Raw genomic sequence first — 21,416 nt, forward strand, 5'->3', positions numbered from 1 at the left:
GGAGGAGAGCGCAGCAACAGGGGTGCGGAGGGCAAAGCGGAGAGATTCCCACACAGAGGATCAGGGCCGACCGGCACTCACCAGCCCGAGAGGCTTGTCTGCTCACCCGCCGGGGCGGGCGGGGCTGGGAGTTGAGGCTGGGGCTTCGGTCGGAGCGCCGGGAGAGGACTGGGGTTGGTAGCCTGAACACAGCCTGCAGGGGGTTAGTGCACCACAGCTAGCCGGGAGGGAGTCCGGGGAAAAGTCTGGACCTGCAGAAGAGGCAAGAGACTTTTTCTTCCCTCTTTGTTTCCTGGTGCGCCAGGAGAGGGGATTAAGAGCGCTGCTTAAAGGTGCTCCAGAGACGGGCGCAAGCCGCAGCTATCAGCGCGGACACCAGAGAAGGGCATGAGATGCTAAGGCTGCTACTGCAGCCACCAAGAAGCCTGTGTGCAAGCACAGGTCACTATCCACACCTCTCCTCCGGGGAGCCTGTGCAGCCCGCCACTGCCAGGGTCCTGTGATCCAGGGACAACTTCCCCAGAACACACGGCACGCCTCAGGCTGTTGCAACGTCACGCCGGCCTCTGCCACTGCAGGCTGGTCCCGCATTCCGTACCCCTCCCTCCCGCCCCGCCTGAGTGAGCCAGAGCCCCCTAATCAGCTGCTCCTTTAACCCCGTCCTGTCTGGGCGAAGAACAGATGCCCTCAGACGACCTACATGCAGAGGCGGGGCCAAATCCAAAGCTGAACCCCGGGAGCTGTGCGAACAAAAGAAGAGAAAGGGAAATCTCTCCCAGCAGCCTCAGGAGCAGCGGATTAAATCTCCAAAATCAACGTGATGTACCCTGCACCTCTGGAATACCTGAATAAACAACAAATCATCCCAAACTGAGGAGGTGGACTTTGGGAGCAACGATATATATTTTTTTTTTTTTCCTTTCTCTCTTTCTGAGTGTGTATGTGTATGCTTCTGTGTGTGATTTTGTCTGTATAGCTTTGCTTTTACCATTTGTCCTAGGGTTCTGTCTGTCCGGTGTTTTTTTTCTTTTTAGTAGAGTTTTTAGCACTTGTTATCATTGGTGGATTTGTTTTTAGGTATGGTTGCTCTCTTCTCTTTCCTTTTTTTTTTTTATTACTTTAAAAATTTTTTTAATAATATTTTTTTATTTTAATAACTTTATTTTATTTTTCTTTCTTTCCTTCTTTTTTTCTCCCTTTTACTCTAAGCCGTGTGGATGACAAGCTCTTGGTGCTCCAGCCAGGTGTCAGGGCTGTGCCTCTGAGGTAGGAGAGCCAAGTTCAGGACATTGGTCCACCAGAGACCTCCCAGCTCCACATAATATCAAATGGTGAAAATCTCCCAGAGATCTAAATCTCAATGCCAAGATCCAGCTCCACTGAATGACCAGCAAGCTACAGTGTTGGATATCCTATGCCAAACAACTAGCAACACAGGAACACAACCCCACCCATTAGCAGAGAGGCTGCCTAAAATCATAATAAGGTCACAGACACACCACCAGATGTGCACCTGCCCACCAGAAAGACAAGATGCAGCCTCATCCACCAGAACACAGGCCCTAGTCTGGTCCACCAGGAAGCGTACACAACCCACGGAACCAACCTTAGCCACTGGGAGCAGACACCAAAAACAACGGGAACTACAAACCTGCAGGCTGCGAAAAGGAGACCCCAAACACAGTAAGCCAAGCAAAAAAAGAAGACAGAGAAACACACAGAAGATGAAGGAGCAAGGTAAAAACCCACCAGAACTAACAAATGAAGAGGAAATAGGCAGTCTATCTGAAAAACAACTCGCAAAAATGATAGTAGAGATGATCCAAAATCTTGGAAAGAGAATGGAGAAAATATAAGAAGCGTTTAACAAGGACCTAGAAGAACTAAAGAGCAAACAGTGATGAACAACACAATAAATGAAATTAAAAATTCTCTAGAAGAAATCAATAGCAGAATAACTAAGGAAGAAGAACGGATAAGTGACCTGGAAGATAAAATAGTGGAAATAACCGCCCCAGAGCAGAATAAAGAAAAAAGGATGAAAAGAACTGAAGACAGTATCAGAGACCTCTGGGACAGCATTAAATGCACCAACATTCGAATTATAGGGGTCCCAGAAGAAGAAGAAGAGAGCGAAAGGGACTGAGAAAATATTTGAAGAGATTATAGTTGAAAACTTCCTTAATATGGAAAAGGAAATAGTTAATCAAGTTCAGGAAGCTCAGAGAGTCCCATACAGGATAAATCCAAGGAGAAACACGACAAGACACATATTAATCAAACTACCAAAAATTAACTACAAAGAAAAAATATTAACAGCAGCAAGGGAAAAACAACAAATAACACACAAGGGAATCCCCATAAAGTTAACAGCTGATCTTTCAGCAGAAACTGCAAGTCAGAAGGAAGTGGCAGGACATATTTAAAGTGATGAAGGAGAAAAACCTACAACCAAGATTACTCTACCCAGCAAGGATCTCATTCAGATTCGACAGAGAAATTAAAAGCTTCACAGACAAGCAAAAGCTAAGAGAATTCAGCACCACCAAATCATCTTTACAACAAATGCTAAAGGAACTTCTCTAGGCAGGAAACACAGGAGAAGGAAAAGACCTACAATAATAAACTCAAAACAATTAAGAAAATGGTTACAGAAACATACATATCTATAATTACCTTAAATGTAAATGGTTTAAATGCTCCAACTAAAAGACATAAACTGGCTGAACAGATACAAAAACAAGACCCGTATATATGCTGTTTACAAGAGACCCACTTCAGACCTAGGGACACATATGGACTGAAAGTGAGGGGATGGAAAAAGATATTCCATGCAAATGGAAATCAAAAGAAAGCTGGAGTAGCAATTCTCATATCAGACAAAATAGACTTTAAAACAAAGAGTATTACAAGAGACAAAGAAGGACACTACATAATGATCAGGGGATCAATCCCAGAAGAAGACGTAACAATTGTATATATTTTTGAACCCAACATAGGAGCACCTCAATACATAAGGCAAATACTAACTAACAGCCATAAAAGGCAGAAACAACAGTAACACAATCTTAGTAGGGGACTTTAACACCCCACTTTCACCAATGGACAGATCATCCAAAATGAATATAAATAAGGAAACACAAGCTTTAAATGATACATTAAACAAGATGGACTTAATTGATATTTATAGGACATTCCATCAAAAAACAACAGAATACACTTTCTTCTCAAGTGCTCATGGAACATTCTCCAGGATGGATCATATCTTCTGTCACAAATCAAGCCTTGGTAAATTTAAGAAAATTGAAACCATATCAAATATCTTTTCTGATCACAATGCTATGAGACTACATATCAATTACAGGAAAAAATCTGTAAAAAATACAATCACATGGAGGCTAAACAATACACTACTTAATAACCAAGAGATCATTGAAGAAATCAAAGAGGAAATCAAGAAATACCTAGAGACAAATGACAATGAAAACACAATGACCCAAAACCTATGGGATGCAGCAAAAGCAGTTCTAAGAGGGAAGTTTATAGCAATACAATTCTACCTTCAGAAACAAGAAATGTCTCAAATAAACAACCTAACCTTACACCTAAACCAATTAGAGAAAGAATAACAACAACAACAAAAAAACCCAAAGTTAGTAGAAGGAAAGAAATCATAAAGATCAGATAAGAAATAAATGAAAAAGAAATGAAGGAAACATTAGCAAAGATCAATAAAACTAAAAGCTGGTTCTTTGAGAAGATAAACAAAAGTGGTAAAACATTAGCCAGACTCATAAAGAAAAAAAGGGAGAAGAATCAAATCAGTAGAATTAGAAATGAAAAAGAAGTAACAACGGACACTGCAGAAATACAAAGAATCAAGAGAGATTACTACAAGCAACTACATGCCAATAAAATGGACAACCTGGAAGAAATGGACAAATTCTTAGAAATGCACAACCTCCCAAGACTGAACCAGGAAGAAATAGAAAATATGAACAGACCAATCACAAGCACTGAAATTGACACTGTTATTAAAAATCTTCCAACAAACAAAAGCCCAGGACCAGATGGCTTCACAGGCGAATTCTATCAAACATTTAGAGAAGAGCTAACACCCATCCTTCTCAAACTCTTCCAAAATATAGCAGAGAGGGGAACACTCCCAAACTCATTCTACGAGGCCACCATCACCCTGATACCAAAACCAGACAAAGATGTCACAAAGAAAGAAAACTATAGGCCAATATCACTGATGAACATAGACGTAAAAATCCTCAACAAAACACTAGCAAACAGAATCCAACAGCACATTAAAAGGATCATACACCATGATCAAGTGGGGTTTATCCCAGGAATGCAAGGATTCTTCAATATATGCAAATCAATCAATGTGATACACCATATTAACAAATTGAAGGAGAAAAACCATATGATCATCTCAATAGGTGCAGAGAAAGCTTCTGAGAAAATTCAACACCTGTTTATGATAAACCCCCCCCCCCAGAAAGTAGGCATAGAGGGATCTTACCTAAACATGACGAAGGCCATATATGACAAACCCACAGCCAACATCATTCTCAATGGTAAAAAACTGAAACCATTTCCTCTAAGATCGGGAACAAGACAAGGTTGTCCACTCTCACCACTATTATTCAACATAGTTTTAGAAGTTTTAGCCACAGCAATCAGAGAAGAAAAAGAAATAAAAGGAATCCAAATCAGAAAAGAAGTAAAGCTGTCACTGTTTGCAGATGACATGATACTATACATAGAGAATCCTAAAGAAGCTACCAGAAAACTACTAGAGCTAATCAATGAATTTGGTAAAGTAGCAGGATACAAAATTAATGCACAGAAATCTCTTGCATTCCTATACACTAATGATGAAAAATCTGAAAGTGAAATTAAGAAAAGTCTCCCATTTACCACTGCAACAAAAAGAATAAAATACCTAGGAACAAACCTACCTAAGGAGACAAAAGACCTGTATGCAGAAAGTTATAAGACACTGATTAAATAAATTAAAGATGATACAAATAGATGGAGAGATATACAATGTTCTTGGATTGGAAGAATCAACATTGTGAAAATCACTATACTACTCAAAGCAATCTACAGATTCAATGCAATCTCTATCAAACTACCACTGGCATTTTTCACAGAAGTAGAAGAGATAATTTCCCAATTTGTATGGAAACACAAAAGACCCCAAATAGCCAAAGCAGTCTTGAGGGAAAAAAAAGGAGCTGGAGGAATCAGACTCCCTGACTTCAGACTATACTACTAAGCTACAGTAATCAAGACACTAATGTACTGGCACAAAAACAGAAATATAGATCAATGGAACAGGATAGAAAGCCTAGAGATAAACCCACACACATATGGTCACCTTATCTTTGATAAAGGAGGCAAGAATATACAATGGAGAAAAGACAGCCTCTTCAATAAGTGGTTCTGGGAAAACTGGACAGCTACATGTAAAAGAATGAAATTAGGACATTCTCTAACACCATAGACAAACATAACCATAAAATGGATTCAAGACCTAAATGTAAGGCCATACACTATCAAACTCTTAGAGGAAAACATACGCAGAACACTCTATGACATAAATCACAGCAAGATCCTTTTTGACCCACTTCCTAGAGAAATGGAAATAAAAACAAAAATAAACAAATGGGACCTAATGAAACTTCAAAGCTTTTGCACAGCAAAGGAAACCATAAACAAGACCAAAAGACAACCCTCAGAATGGCAGAAAATATTTGCAAATGAAGCAACTGACAAAGGATTAATCTCCAAAATTTACAAGCAGCTCATTGCAGTTCAATATCAAAAAAAAACAAACAACCCAATCCAAAAATGGGCAGAAGACCTAAATAGACATTTCTCCAAAGAAGATATGCAGATTGCCAACAAACACATGAAAGAATGCTCAACATCATTAATCATTAGAAATGGAAATCAAAACTACAATAAGATATCATCTCACAGCGGTCAGAATGGCCATCATCAAAATACCTACAAATAATAAATGCTGGAGAGGGTGTGGAGAAAAGGGAATCCTCTTGCCCCGTTGGTGGGAATGTAAATTGATACAGCCACTATGGAGAACATTTTGGAGGTTCCTTTAAAAAAGGAAAAATAGAACTACCATATGACCCAGCAATCCCACTACTGGGCATATACCCTGAGAAAACCATAATTCAAAAAGAGTCATGTACCAAAATGTTCATTAAAGCTCTATTTACAATAGCCAGGACATGGAAGCAACCTAAGTGTCCATCGACAGATGAATGGATAAAGAAGATGTGGCACATATATACAATGGAATATTACTTAGCCATGAAAAGGAACAAAATTGAGTTATTTGTATTGAGGTGGATGGACCTAGAGTCTGTCATACAGAGTGAAGTAAGTCAGAAGGATAAAAACAAATACCGTATGCTAACACATATATACGGAATCTAAAAAAAAAAAGAAAAGAAAAAAATGGTCATGAAGAACCTAGGGGCAAGAGGGGAATAAAGACACAGACCTACTACAGAATGGAATTGAGGACACAGGGAGGGGGAAGGGTAAGCTGGGACAAAGTGAGAGAGTGGCATGGACATATATAGTGGCATGGACACTACGAAATGTAAAATAGATAGCTAGTGGGAAGCAGCCTCATAGCACAGGGAGATCAATCAGCTCGGTGCTTTATGACTACCTAGCGGGGTGGGATAGGGAGGGTGGGAGGGAGGGAGACGCAAGAGGGAAGATATATGGAGATATATGTATATGTATAACTGATTCACTTTGTTATAAAGCAGAAACTGACACACCATTGTAAAGCAATTATACTCCAATAAAGATGTTAAAAAAAAAAAAAAGTGAAAGATAGACCAAGGGACTTTAAAGGAAAAATACAAAAGTTCATTGATGTGATTGCGGATTCCACGTTGCAGTTAAACTTAAGAAACTACCACTTGTTAAGTTTTGGTATAAGAGCAAAGAAAAATATTCACAATTATCTCAGAAGCCCATTAAATACTGCTTCCTTTTTTTTTAAATTTATTTTTTATTTATTTATTTTTGGCTGTGTTGGGTCTTCATTGCTGTGTGCAGGCTTTCTCTAGTTGCGGTGAGCAGGGGCTACTCTTCGTTGAGGTCCGCGGGCTTTTCATTGCGGTGGCTTCTCTTGTTGCAGAGCATGGGCTCTATGCGTGTGGGCTTCAGTAGTTGTGGCACGCAGGCTCAGTAGTTGTGGCTTGTGGGCTCTAGAGCACAGGCTCAGTAGTTGTTGTACATGGGCTTAGTTGCTCTGCAGCATGTGGGATCTTCCCAGACCAGGGCTCGAACCCGTGTCCCCTGCATTGGCAGGCAGATTTTTGACCACTGTGCCACTAGGGAAGCCCTAAATACTCCTTTCTTTTCCAACTATAGGTCTGTATTAGGTTAGATTTTGTTCACTTACTTCAACCAAAACAACAAATCAGAAGAAATGAATGCAGAAGCTGATCTGAGAATTCAGTACTATTCTATTAAGCCAGATACTGAACAGACTGCCACACTTCCACTATAATTTTTGTTTTGAAAAATAGTTATTTTTAATGCTATTTATGTTAACATGTAATTGCTTTATTACTGAATTATTTCTTAAAATACTCAATATTAATTTATAATATAATAAATATTAATAGATATAATTACATACATAGAAACTCTTCAAGGTCATCAGTAATTTTTCTTTTTATTATTTATTTATTTGGCTGCACTGGGTCTTACTTGTGGCACTCGGGATCTTCGTTGTGGCAATGTGGACTCTTTAGTTGCAGCATGCAGGGTGTAGTTCCCTGACCAGGGACTGAACCTGGTCCCCTGCATTGGGAGTGCACAGTCCTAACCACTGTACTACCAGGAAAGTCCCACCCAGGTCATCAGTGATTTTTAAGAGTGTAAAGGACTACTGAAACCAAACGTTTCAGAACTGCTGAGTCAGATAAATGAGAAAGCCACAGAAAGATCATGACTAGGTGAAGTTAATCAAAAGAATGAACGCAGAGAGCCTCAATGATAAAAGGGTACATAAGGCAACAGAGAAACAGAGCCTAGAAGTACTCTATTTACGAACAGCCCCACTCCCGAACTCTTTCCCAGTCAAATCTCTAAATAGCAGAGGACTGAACTGACCACAGAGAAGCTAAATTGCTCATAGGGCACTTCTGAGGGCAGATACTATAGAGGTGGAAAAATTTTCCCTTCTTCCCTTTAGATTCTTTGGCTGGTCTAATAATTAAATTGAAGACAGAGTAACAACAGAAAAACAAATTTAATTTTGTACATTGTATAGGAACTCTATAAAAATGAGACCCAAGGGCAAGTCAGGCAGTTGAAGTTTATATGCCATCCCGAGTTAAGGAATGGGATAGGGGCCTGGAGCTTCAAAGGGGAGGAGGGTAATTCATAGGATGATAAGGAGAGCATTTGCCTTGCCATACAGATAAGTCATTTAGATAAAAGTGATCTCTGGTAGTAGCTCCCTTCCTGGAATAGGCCCCCTATCTAAATACTTTTAAGTAGTTAAGGGAGAGGTAAAAGTTTTTCTTGAGTCTGTTCAATCTTGATTACCTTCAGCTCAAAACAATCCACATGCCACAATGGCAGATTTGGGGTCAGCCTATTCTGCTCCCCTTCAGTATGAATATTTGCTAGAAAAATAAAGAATGATATATTTTTTTAAAAATCATAAAGGAATAAATTATCACATGATTATACACAAAACTTATATTTTGAAAATGAAAATATTTGGTGAGCTAAACTCTAAAAAGCAAGGAAAATGGATAAACAATGTCATAACAATGAAGTACAGAAAAATATTCACTGGTATTAGTAAAAATTAAGATTTTACCAGTATAATGCCCCTCAGAAAGAACTCCCATCACTGCTCAGTTTAAATTAGGTAAACTCCAGATTTAAACTGTTAAATTAGTTGTTTCGCATAGGGAAAATAAACAGTAAATTCCGGTGATGTGGTACAGCTGCTGACGGCTAAAAAATAACTGCAGCTGTACATCCTTCCTGACACCCAATGGCCACAGTCAGGGAAAAGCTCTTCTCAATAAATCTTAGCAAAGAAATAATGAAAGTGACAGAAAAGGACTATCATATTAACTCACTGGAAAATAAAGTAATTATGTGCCGTAAGTACTGTTAAACAAGAAGCCTTTTCCTGGAACCATGATACAAATAACCCTAAATTTCGATTCTTAAGACCTAGCTTCTGGTTCAAGTCACATGTTTCCTGAGTTATCTGGGCAAATTAAATCACCTCCTTAGTCCTCATTTCCTCCTGTAAGATAAGGAAGTTAGTCTAAATCCCTTGCTTTAAAATTTAAATCCTTTGATTCACAGTAACAAACACATTTAATACCCAAATCCTAAAGCCATACATAACTGAAACAAAAGTGCGTACTAGTATTCACCAATTGATGGGTCATGACCTGCCATTTGCAGAGTACTGAACTGATTGATGGCTACAATTCCTCATTAAAAACAACAAAAGAGGGAGGGGGTAGATGGGTAGAGACAGACAAAAATATAATACCTTGATCTGTTTGACCATAGAGATATCTTTGGTAATATAGGGGAGTAAAAATTTTCCTTTACCTTTCTAGGTTCTTTTGGCAGATCTATTAATTAAATTAACATAAGGCAGATTAGCAGAAGAAACAAATTTAACTACATACATATGGGAGCTCCATAAGACTGAGACCCAAGGGCGAGGTGGGCAGTTGAGGTTTATAGGCCATCCTGAGCTGAGGAATGGGATAACGGCCTGGAGCTTCAAAGGGGAGGAGGGTAATTCATAGGACACTAAGAAGAGCAGAAGTTTGGTACTTAGTCATTTGCCCTGCCATACATATAAGTCATTCAGGTAAAAGTTCTCTCTGGTAATAGCTCCCTTCCTGGTACAGGCCCGGTGTTTAAATTTTTAGGTAGTTAAGGGAGAGGTAAAAGTTGCTCTTGAGTCTGCTGGATCTTGATTGCCTTTGGCTCAAAACACTCCACACGCCAAAGTGGCATATTTTGGGGTCATATATTTTGCTTCCCTTTAGTAAGAAAGGAAATGAACATTCAAGTTTAGGTTAATATTCACACTATGGATATTAACATTACTCAGCTGTTTAAGGTTGTTACATTTATTGGCTATCTGAATTTAGAAATTTAGACAGTTTGTGTTTAAATCACCTAATGTCAAAAAATCAGTTGCTTAGGTAATGTTTACATTTTTCAACTGTAATTTGGAGCAGATCTTTTGATTCCTCAACTGTTCTCTGGCTAACAAAGCTGTATTGTAAAATATAAGAAGTTGTTAGTCTAAGAACATGTGCCTCAAATGTTAATGTCAGTGTTTGGCAGCAGGGACTGTACTTTTCTTAGGGGAGGTGGGGATAGGCCGTAAAATTCAAGAGTTGAAATTTAAACACAATTGTAAATTACAGTATGTGACAACTGTTAATTATTTTTGCAAATAACCAACATATACTGGGTACTGTGGTGATATGGGATTCCTCTAACAGATGACTTTGGCTCTCGGATTCCCCATGAACAAGTTGAAGCTTTCTTTGAGAGGTTTGAGATTCTTTTCCCCCTCCTCTTCTTCCTTCCCTCCGACTCTCCTGCACAGGTTGTCAGACCTCCACTGAGGCCTGAAGGTACTTCCCTCCTACTCTAGCTCCCTCTCCTTTATCCTTCACAGGGAGTATCACCAATAAATCTCTTGCACATCTATTCCCTTCGTTGTATGTGCTTCTCTGGGAATTTGAGCAAACAAAGTACATGTCCAGTCACCATATTAGACTCTAGGCATCATTATTTCATTTAGTCTTCACAAAAGCCCTGTGAAGACATTATTAGTATTCCCATTTTATAAATAAGGAAACAGAGTAGAAAAGCAATTTTCTCAGCATGATGCAACTACTGACAGAGATGAGATTTGAACTCAAGTCTGTTTAATTTCATGGTTGGAGCTGCAGACCTTATTTTAAAACAATTAAATTTTATTAAATAACAACAAAAACTAAACAGATCCCTAATAAAATTTTTCTGATGCCTCTGTGTGCTTTCAGACATTATCACATTTAATACTAATAGATCCATGAAGTTAATATTATCATTTTACTGATGAAATTGGGGCTCAAATAATTTAAGTAACTTTCTCAAGATATTACATAAGTTCATGAGTTTGAGCTCACTCAGGTTGTCTCTGAATTCAGCTGTTTAACATTATATTGATTTGCCTAATTAATCAAATGACAATTGTGTCCCTTTTTACTTTTTAGTATTAGATAATTTGTCCTGAGAACTTTATTCAGCAAAGAATCCCCCAAGTGATTTAAACAGCTATATATGTTCATTCTCTCTCTCTTTATGGGGGTGTGTGTGTGTGTACGATACGTTATAGATAAAATATTAGCAATTTAGGGTATTTCTTGAGCTGCCGCCTATTTGTATTTTAACCAAAATTTACAGGGAAATAGCTGGAGCACTGTTTCAAAAACCTGCCTCCAACAACAAATCAGCAATTGAGGCTGGAAGGCAGTATCCTCTGCCCACTTTCTGAGACTTTTTAATGTAATTTAATGTAATTATGCTGATTTTTGCTTTTGCTTCCTGACTCAACTGCAGCCTTTGAGTTCACATTTCAAAAACTTCCTTCACCAGAGTCACCTGATGAGATGAGTCAGCAGTCTGCAGACTCATCACTTCTGATGACCAAACCCTGGTGTTTTACCAGCCTTTAAAATGACGCAGCCTAGCCGTACTGGGCGGAGCCGGGTGTGGAGCAACCGGGTAGCAACTCAGCAGTATCCAAGCCCTGGAAGGGAGATGGTTGGTTTGCTTGTTTGCTTTGTTTTTCTGTAGAGAAGGCATTGTGAGAGGACATGGAGCAGAAGGGAGTGATCTCAGGGGACCCAGGCACAGGCAAGTCAGGAAATCTAGGCAGATCCAGATATGACCACACCATGGTCATATGGTGGGCCTGGGGTAGGGGGTGGTCCTGGTACCACTCCTGGGAGAGGAAAGCCACGAGTCCCCTACCCCCAGTCTACCCTGTGACTTCAGATGGGGAAACTGAGGCTCAGAGATGAGTAGGTGGTTGCCCAGCGTCACAGACATCAGGAAGGGGAAGGAGCCAGGGAGGATACAGGAAGGAGGGGTGGGAAGACCTCATAGCCCTAGACAGCACCCGTACCCTACTCCCAGAAGCCTGCTGCCATCACAGCGGTGTGCCAGTGCCCAGTAGCCACCCCGTTGGAGCAGTGAGCTTGTAGACAGGACCGTGTGCCTGTGGACCCGTCCCCATGTGAGTCCTCTTAAGGTGGAGGCCCAGAAACTGGGCCCCGTGACCCCTCAGAGCCCCCTCCTACCTCTGGCTCAGCCTGAGGAGCGAGTCGCAGCTCACTGTTCACTAGGATGGAGAAGGGTACTCCCAAGCCAGGAGGGGACTTCCCTGGGGTTGGGGTTCAGTGAGTAGGTGCTTGGCTGGGTCTGGAGTGGGATTAGGTGCATTTTTCTTCTTTTTGTAATAAATGCGTATTATTTCCGTAACAAAGTAATCAAATGCCTACCCCATCCTCCACCCGATCCTAGTTATACAGAAAAATCATGGCTCCTTGTGGAAGGCCTAACATCTTTTTTTTTTTTTCTTTTCCTTTGCGGTACGCGGGCCTCTCACTGTTGTGGCCTCTCCCGTTGCGGAGCACAGGCTCCGGACGCGCAGGCTCAGCGGCCATGGCTCACAGGCCTAGCCGCTCCGCGGCATGTGGGATCTTCCCGGACCGGAGCACGAACCCGTGTCCCCTGCATCAGCAGGCGGACTCTCAACCACTGCGCCACCAGGGAAGCCCCAAGGCCTAACATCTTTAAGATGACCAGTTACCCATAGCTTGCCCTGAACTCAGCGTTTTTACCTTTTATCATTAGCCTTCACCCATCCCACGTATCTAATATGTATTCACTAATCTTTTCCGATACCTTTGCATCCTCCAGTGGAACATTCTTCCCTCTTCCCCCCCTACCAAAATCCTCACCATCCTTCAACGCCGAAACTTAGCATTACCTTCTTCATAAAATCTTGCTTCATCTGTCCTATTGGAAGCAAAATTTCTTTTCTCTGTGTTCCCATCGTTTTGTTGTTAAATGATTCTACGTCAATTGTCGGTCATACAATAACTATTTGTGTATATAACTTGATCTTTCTTAGTAGATTATAAGTGAAGATTCTTTATCTTTGGCTAACCTATAAAATATGTTTACATTCACCAATCTTCTTTTATCCTCAAAAGATGGGAGATGGGGGGGGAAGAGTCAATATTTATTTAATGCCAACTATGTGTCAGGGTATTTGAAGCTATCTCACTTAACCCTCACAGCACTCTTCTGTATCCATTTTACGTATGAAAACATAAGCTCACAAAGAATCAGAGACTTATCAGGGTCAAAAACTGGCAAAAACATGGCTAAGATTTTTTAACTCTGGTCTTATTCTTTGCATTACAAAAACATAATTGTACATCTATCAATGTGGAAGACACCAATAAATACATGTAAAGCTCCACTCATAAAGATTTTCTAGCACATTAGAACTGCTTCATTCAGATAATGCTTGGGACCCAACTAAAGTCAGAGGATTTTTGAGCCAGAAGGGACTTTATAGATCATTTAATCCAACTCTTATGTTACAGATAAGAAATATGATCCTCAGAGAAATAAATTTCCCTGTGTATATACCCAGTCAGTAGATGAGCAGGATTAAAATCCAGTTGGAGGCAGTATAGGAAAGTGGTTAACACTGTGGCCTTTGGAGTCAGCCTTGGTTCAAATCACAGCTCTGGTACTTAGTGACTGTGTGTAGCCCCGGAAACTTTACAAAGCTTATCTTTTGTCTTCTCATCCCTAAAAGAAGGATGATACTTACCCCATAGTGCTGTGAGGATTAAACGTAACATTGCACAGCAGAGAGTAAGCAATAACAAATATTAGGTATTCTCTTATCTCCTGTCTCACTGCCTGCTCTTCTTTGCAGGACACCACATTGCCTTTTATGGATGAGTTGTGGAGTGGACAATACATTTCAGGGTCAAAGTGAGTAAAGATAAAGAAGTGTGCATTTATGTGGTAAGTCCCTTTAAAAAAAAAAAACATGTACAAATATTTCTCTGCGGATAAATAACACTTTTAAAAGGAATTGTTCATTCAATAAATATCTATTGAGCCCCTACCACATGCCAGGCGCAGTGCTAGATGCTGAGCATGAGATCAACAAAACAGATCTAATTTCAACCTTGATAAGCACTGAAGTTTGATTGAAAACAAAAATATCACTGAGATCTACCTGTGGGACATGCAAAACCAAATATCTTTCACAGAAGTCAATACAATGTAATGGATATTAGTATTTGAAATGAGCTATACATATATACTTGTGCCTTTTTGTAAAACAAGATATTCTTTAGAATTAAGTTCTATGTCATTTCTAGTGCTGGTCATTTCAACTAGATTTTAGTAAATTCCTTGATAATTAAGCTATTCTATTTCTTTACATAAAATAGAATATTGCAAGGGGTCGGTTTAGTTAAGCATATTCTCCTGAAATATGTTAATCACCATCTGTCTGAGGGTTACAAGACTGGAATAGAACAGTTTTGCTAACAGCCAGTACATAGTAATTCCTTACAGGGCATCACAAAGTTCAATTTTATGAATCTGTGCTCATTCACTCATTTTCTCTCTTTTTACATACACACAAATAGAAGCTGCCTAAAGAGATAGCTGATACTCGGGTTTTGGAGTCACTAATATACTGATGGTCTCTAGATTGCTTGTATTTGTTTGAGTTAGGATGATAAAACTGGCTAAGGATCAATACAGAAAAGAATTTGGATTATTCATATGTCAAAATTACCTTATGGTGATTCCTTAAATCCCTAACACATTCCTTAATCCTTAACACATTAAGGAATTAATTCCTTAACAAATTCCTTACATCTCTTTATACTCAAGTTTTGCTATCCATTTGATTTTGGAATGTGATATACTATCCAATTTTACCTGAGAGTGAAAAGAATGATTTTGTTATTTATGAAAGGAAGTATAGAGCACAGTAAAAAGAGCCCAAGTTTGGAGTCAGGTAGACTGGGTTCAAATCTCAATTACCATTTAATTGTGTAATTTGTAAGAACATCTGAGTCTCGGTATAAAATGTTTGCAAAATAGGGATAATACGATATTTCTTGTAGAACTATAGTAAGTTTAAATAAGATAATAGCTGGCAGACAGTAGCTATTTGTGGTTAGTATTCGTGGTTGGCTATATTAATTTAAAAAGAGATCACGAGTCAAGAGCATTGATTTAAAAACAAAACAAAACAACACTGCTTATCTAAAAACTAGTTGCTATATAGAAACATATAACCTCCCTTAAATTATCAATATTTATAATCCTTGCAACTGGGGAAATAAGGAAAAACTACAAGATTTAATAAGAATGGCAAAATTGGGACCAAATGAGATTATAAAAGTTTGAATTGTTAATCAACAAGGAGATTAGTGTGTTTGTTACTCTCAAAAGGTAACAAGGCATTTGCTTGATGCATTAAGGTCCTTGAATTGAATAATGCATTTTTCTTTATGGTAGAGTTATCCCTAGAACTCTTTGTGGAACTGGCTGTTTTGAAGGGGGAAAAAAAAAATCAAGCAGCTGCCTCTTATGGAACAGGTGATTATTTAAATATAAGGTGGTGAGTGAAAACTTACCTGAAAAACTGCATTACTCAAGAAAGAGAATTCACCAAAAAGAGGTTCCCTACATCACATTTTTAAAATCTTCAACGGAATGAGCACCTTCCCTCACATTACCTCTTCATCGTAAGCAATTTCTCTTTAAAGCTATTCTAACTCAGACCTTCATCTAAAATTCTCCTGAATCTTTCATTATCAAGGAAGCCTGGAACAGTGCAGAGGCACTCCTTTCTGAAAGCACATCTATTCCTGACCACTCCTTTCCAAAAGGTAACATGTGTATCTAAAACCCATGCGTGAAATTTTAAGCTTGCTCTCCTATCTCATTAGCTCATAGCAGCCAGGAAAACAAAGACCATTCTCACCCAATTCAAACGGCGGCGGTATCGTTGAGTTCTAAATCAGGAACGACCCCCCTCATCCCACTTCCAAAATATAAAAGGTGCGCACTTCAGCCGACTGCCTGTCTCCCAGGCATTGCACCCCAGGATAATGGAAACAGTGCTCAGGAAAAGGATGGTAAAGCAGCTCTCGAAAATCGAGGGTGACTAAACCCTGCCAATGGGAGAGTGTGGACACTCCTTGATCATTGGTAGAGAGACTGTACTAAACCGAGTCGCGGTAGAGGTGTCTTTGGCCTTGCGCAGGGGCACTTGGGGACCCGAGGTAGAGCTCCAAGTTGGAGATAGATACTGCGAGTGGAGAAGACCGTAAGTCGGAATCTCAAGGCCTTTTCCCGCAGCACACAGGGTCAAGCGCCACGGGACTGGATGGGGACTCCTGGTTCTGGTTCAACCCTTTCCCGCTAATTACTCGGTCCGGATAAGATGCTACACGGAGCCTCGGGCGGACGGAAATACCAGGCCCAGGAGGCAACCCAGAAAAATCACTCACCAGTCTCCCACCTTCAGCGCAGAACTATCAGGAGCCTAGCGCGCCAGCCATAAGGAAGCCCTGAACCCGCTCAGACGACCCTGACGACGGCTCGAAAGCGTCACTGACAACCACCCGGAAATGGCACAATAGCTTCCGGGGCCGCGGAGCGCGCGGCGGGAAATTATTTCCCAGAGCCCGGATTAGTGAAGTAGCAAGTGCTGCGGCAGTGTTCTGGCCTGTCACCGGCGCCGCGCGAAGGAAGCAGCCCAGAAACTCCAACCAGGAAGGTAAAGGGTCTCAGCTCGGAAGACACAGTGTACCCTGACTGTGTCCTCCGTGCCCCCGAAGTTTCTGCAGCTCCCAGCTATGAGGCTGGGAAGGGGCCGGGTAGAGCGGTGGCGGTGCTTACCTCTGACGCTTTCCGCAGCCGTCGTTGGTTCGCACTCGCCCGACCCGCCGCGCTCGGCGCGCGCGTCGATGGGCTGCAGCCGCAGACCCCGCCGCGCTCCGCCCGTGCCGCGGCGGGGACGGCCCCGAGCGCCTCTGCAGTGCAGGGCTGAGCCGCTTCCCTCGCTTCCTGTTTGCGCAGCTCCGCAGCTCGGTCTCCTGCCAGGAAGGCGCTAGGCCACTCGCGTCTCTCGTTTCCATAGAACCGACTGGGACGCCTCTCCCTGAGTCCCAGATTCTTGGCTGCTTTCCATAACTTAGCATCAGTGCAGGTGGTGGGAATCCCCCAGGCACACCTTCCTGTGAAGAGGAAAATGCTATCATTCATTTCTCCCTAGTAGAATTCTAAACATATCCAAATGGTAATGAACATCTCTGCAGCTACTGTAGGCCTTGAAACACGCGCGCGCGCGCACACACACACACACACACACACACACACACACACACACACGTTTCCCTAAAGGGAGCGGGAGTGGGGAGGGGTGCTGTGTTCCTGGCGATTATGATATTAGCTGTTGGAAGGCAGGGAATAAGACAAAGTGGTTATCCTGAGATTTCTTCTGCTCCCAAAACCTCTGATTGAATATTGACAAAAACGTGATCTGCTTTGAGTACTCTATATCAGGATTTGACCCAGAACTTGGACGGAGCTTGATTTTGGAAGCGTCAAGCTATTTTTGACTGATGAATATCCTATACCAAAAAAAAATTTCCGTCGAGGCATTAGGAATGAACATTTAAACCGAATTTCCAGTGTACGTGTGACAGACTGCGCCTTGTAAACTTTTGGGTTTGTGTTATTACCTTATGCCTCATTTCTCAGAAGTACCTATTGATGTGCAAGATGTTCCCATTTTAGGCAAGTTTGACTAACCAGTATTGGTGTTTAGGTGGATTTTTATAAGGGAGTTAATTTGATTATGTCTAAGTTAACTCAGAGTGTTAAGTTAAATGTACTAGAATGTTTAAATACTTGAATATATAAATTTTTATTGTGAAGACAATTAGGCTTCAGTAATGCAAATGTGCTCCTATTAGATCTGTTTTCTAAGTACAGATTTTCTTTTACCTTATTGACTTATGTTCGATTATATGATTTAATATTTTCTTCCCTAAAGCAGAAAGCATAAGTCATGTTAAACAGTCTTTGAAAAAGTGGTCAAAGGTGGGTTTTTTCATAAAATTCAAAATGCTTAAGATTTCATAATAGGTATCCACAATTTACACTAATGTCCAAAAACATTGTTTTTAAGAAAACCAATAGTATAACTTTATTATCTAGACAGTATTTCCCTCTGAGATAATCTTTTCACTGTTTAAGCAAAACATTTACAAAATAAAATCAATAATTCCATATAGGCTCTGAAAAAACAAAGTGAAGCACCCTCTTTCTCAAAAATAATAACTAAAATAGTACATAGTACATTTTATTTCACCTATTTCCTATTAGCAAATTTAAGGAGAGTCAATTAAAAGTAATATTCTATTTCTTTCTAAAGACATATTACTGCTTAAAAGTAAAATATCCCTGAAACTTTTAAATTCACATAGTTCTTACTTTCTTGATATCAGAATTACTTTGAAATAAAAAACTGTTTTGTTATTATTGATGGAGAAGAAGAAAAGCCCATATGAATTAGTCTGAGTCATTAATACCAAATCCACTTTGAGAGGAAAATAATAAACTTTTTCATAAGAAAAAACAGCCCTCTTTAGATTGTTCCTAGAAATGCTTTGAAATTTTAGACAGTGTTATTTTTCTGAAATTAATTTGTAATTATGCTTAAATATTTTCAGTAATATTGCTATCTAAATGTCACCCCACCCTCACAGATTCCTTTTCATATGATGTATGTTTCTCTTTTATTATTTGAAAGTAGATTGTTTGTAAAATTAAAATTTGGTTAAAAGTATTCAACTAAATTCTGAAATTAAAGTCAAAGTGTATTGTAGAAAGGACATACCGTTTGTGCAGAAACAGACTTAGATTTTGAATCTTGGTTTCACCATTTACTAACTTTGTACCCTTGAGCTAGTTTCTTAATCTCTCAGATCCCCCATTGTTCTCATCTGTATAAGAACGGCAAATAGCACTTACATTTTCAAGAAGGAAATGAGCATATACGCAGTATATAGGCCACAAAATCCTGCTTGGTCAATCTCAGACCTTATGCTACTACTAAGTAGTACAAAGTTCCTAGGATACTAAAGCAGGTTTGACTTTCATCCCCCATGGCTAACCAACATGTTCTGTCCTTTCTTTTTTTTTATCCCTAAACATCTCTCTCATTCATCTTGCTTCTCTTAAGGCCCCTTTATCCCTAAAACTAGCATCTCCAGTGCAGCCTGTGCCTTGTACAGTACCAGATAGATTGGACCTCTCTCTAAGTCCTCTTAGCCTTTCATTTCTTCCCCACCATACTCATTTTGGTGCTACTTCTCCACTTCCTCCCTCCACTGCTAAGTCAGTCATCAAAGAGACTAATTATGACTGCTGCTTTCCGAAATAATGCCATTGAAGTAAGAAATCCCTGAAGTCTCACCATTGGTGACCTTAGTCAAATAATTTATATATATATACGCACAAAAACACATGCATACATATCTCTGATCTTTGAAGGATGGGACAGGAAACAGATACTATGTCTTTAAAAAAAAAAATTTCCAAAGCCCAGCTGAATTATATTAAGCCAAAGGCCTAATTTGGCTCCTAGGCCAAGAGGATGCAGAATTCCTAAACTCCACTTGACGTTATAGCATTCAGAGCCAAACAGGATTTTACTCACACGGTATGAGTAGTGTGATTTGTGTGTTCCTTTTGTAGTATTGGTTAAACAGAGAGCCAACACATTTAACATTATTTACTTCCCAGTTCAATGCTTTAGATAAGAGAAATCATAAAAATCTTTTAAACTCTTAAATTCAAAGCAGCAATATTGATTGAATTTAAGGATTGGTATGTCCTTTCCAGAAGCGGGAAGTTTTAATGATTTTCCTTAGTAGGTTTAAAATCAAAGTAGAAGTAGGTTTAAAATCAGAATAGTTCACTAGAGTAACAAACATTAAGAAACCACTAGTTTTCAACCTGTTGCCTTAAAAACCATGAGATACTCAGTAGTGTGGAAAAAGACCATGATGTGATTTTACATAAAAATTAAGATACAGAACTATATAATCTAAATTTTGTTTTTTAATATTTTTTCACACACAAACATAAAACCTTCAAGACAGACCCCTCCCCCATTCCCAAATGTTAACCATGGTATTACAGAGTAAAGGAATTAGCAATTTTAATCTTTCTATATACTTTGTAGTATTTTTCAAATTTTATATCCTGTGTTAATTAAAATTAAAGCACAAATTGGTAAAAGTTATTTTGGGGGAAGTTTTTAGTTCTTAAATGCAAATATATAAATAAAACTTTTTAAAATAAATCCCTTATTTATCTTAGTTAGCAGCATACAATTTATAAGATGCATTATATTCTCAAAGTTCTATAATAACCTGTGTCTGATCATAAAAGAAATTATAATGCGAAGTAGGAAAGGTTTATCCTTATTTTTCTGTCCCAGACCTCTATAAGCATCTCGCACCTCTTTTGCAGCACTTTCCCTTTCACCCAACTGTTACACCCTGCTCTTTCATCCTCTTTTCCATACCAGACCTTTCTATTCATATCTCTATTACTGCCTCTGTTTCTCTGAGTTCTCTTAACATATTTTAGCTATGTGTTATATTCCTGAAAGGTGTTCTAGCTAGGTATCATATTATAAAGAATGCATAGACCTAAAAGCTAGTATGTAATAAAATGTTCTTAATTATGATGATGACTGCTATAGGTTTATTTGCATTTCTAACTGGCACCAACTGCAGAAGAATCTCAGGCATCAGGGATAGGCCCATGTGGGAGATATTTTGGGAAAGTCCACACCACAGAGACAGTTGCTTGTTCTACATAAATGCCAGCTCTGTTCACAATCATTATCTCCTTAGTTGTGTGTATTATATGATTCAAGGTAAGTAGATTGTTTTTTAATTTACTACAAAATTTTTAAAAATTATTATGAGAGCATTTCCTTGTAACTAAAAATCTCGTGTATTTTTTAACTTTTTGACAGTAAAGATAAAATGTCTGTTAAAAATAAATGTTTTTGTTTGTTTTCTTTTCCAATTGTGTTAGGATAGTATCTTCTGTGTGAATACTTCAAGGATCACCTCCTATATTTTCTAGAAAAATATCTAATTTCTAGAAATACTACTCATACAATTATATTGCAGTTTATTTACTTTATTTCTTGA

At 39.4% G+C, this 21,416-nt stretch overlaps 2 protein-coding genes across 2 annotated transcripts in view; one reads left to right on the plus strand and one right to left on the minus strand.

Annotated features, from left to right (window-relative positions):
* The window catches only part of KIAA0825 (KIAA0825 ortholog), a 401,091-nt gene extending 384,289 nt beyond the window's left edge, over nt 1-16,802 (minus strand). Inside the window, exon 1 of the mRNA XM_060296013.1 lies at nt 16,686-16,802. The gene's annotated coding sequence lies outside the window, so the exon portion shown is untranslated. The remainder of the gene's footprint in view (nt 1-16,685) is intronic.
* Nucleotides 16,803-16,810: 8 nt separating this feature from the next.
* Nucleotides 16,811-21,416, plus strand: part of SLF1 (SMC5-SMC6 complex localization factor 1) — a 67,002-nt gene continuing 62,396 nt past the window's right edge. Inside the window, exon 1 of the mRNA XM_030847803.2 lies at nt 16,811-16,954. The gene's annotated coding sequence lies outside the window, so the exon portion shown is untranslated. The remainder of the gene's footprint in view (nt 16,955-21,416) is intronic.

The sequence above is a fragment of the Globicephala melas genome, chromosome 3, assembly GCF_963455315.2.
Source record: "Globicephala melas chromosome 3, mGloMel1.2, whole genome shotgun sequence".
Lineage (NCBI taxonomy): Eukaryota > Metazoa > Chordata > Mammalia > Artiodactyla > Delphinidae > Globicephala > Globicephala melas.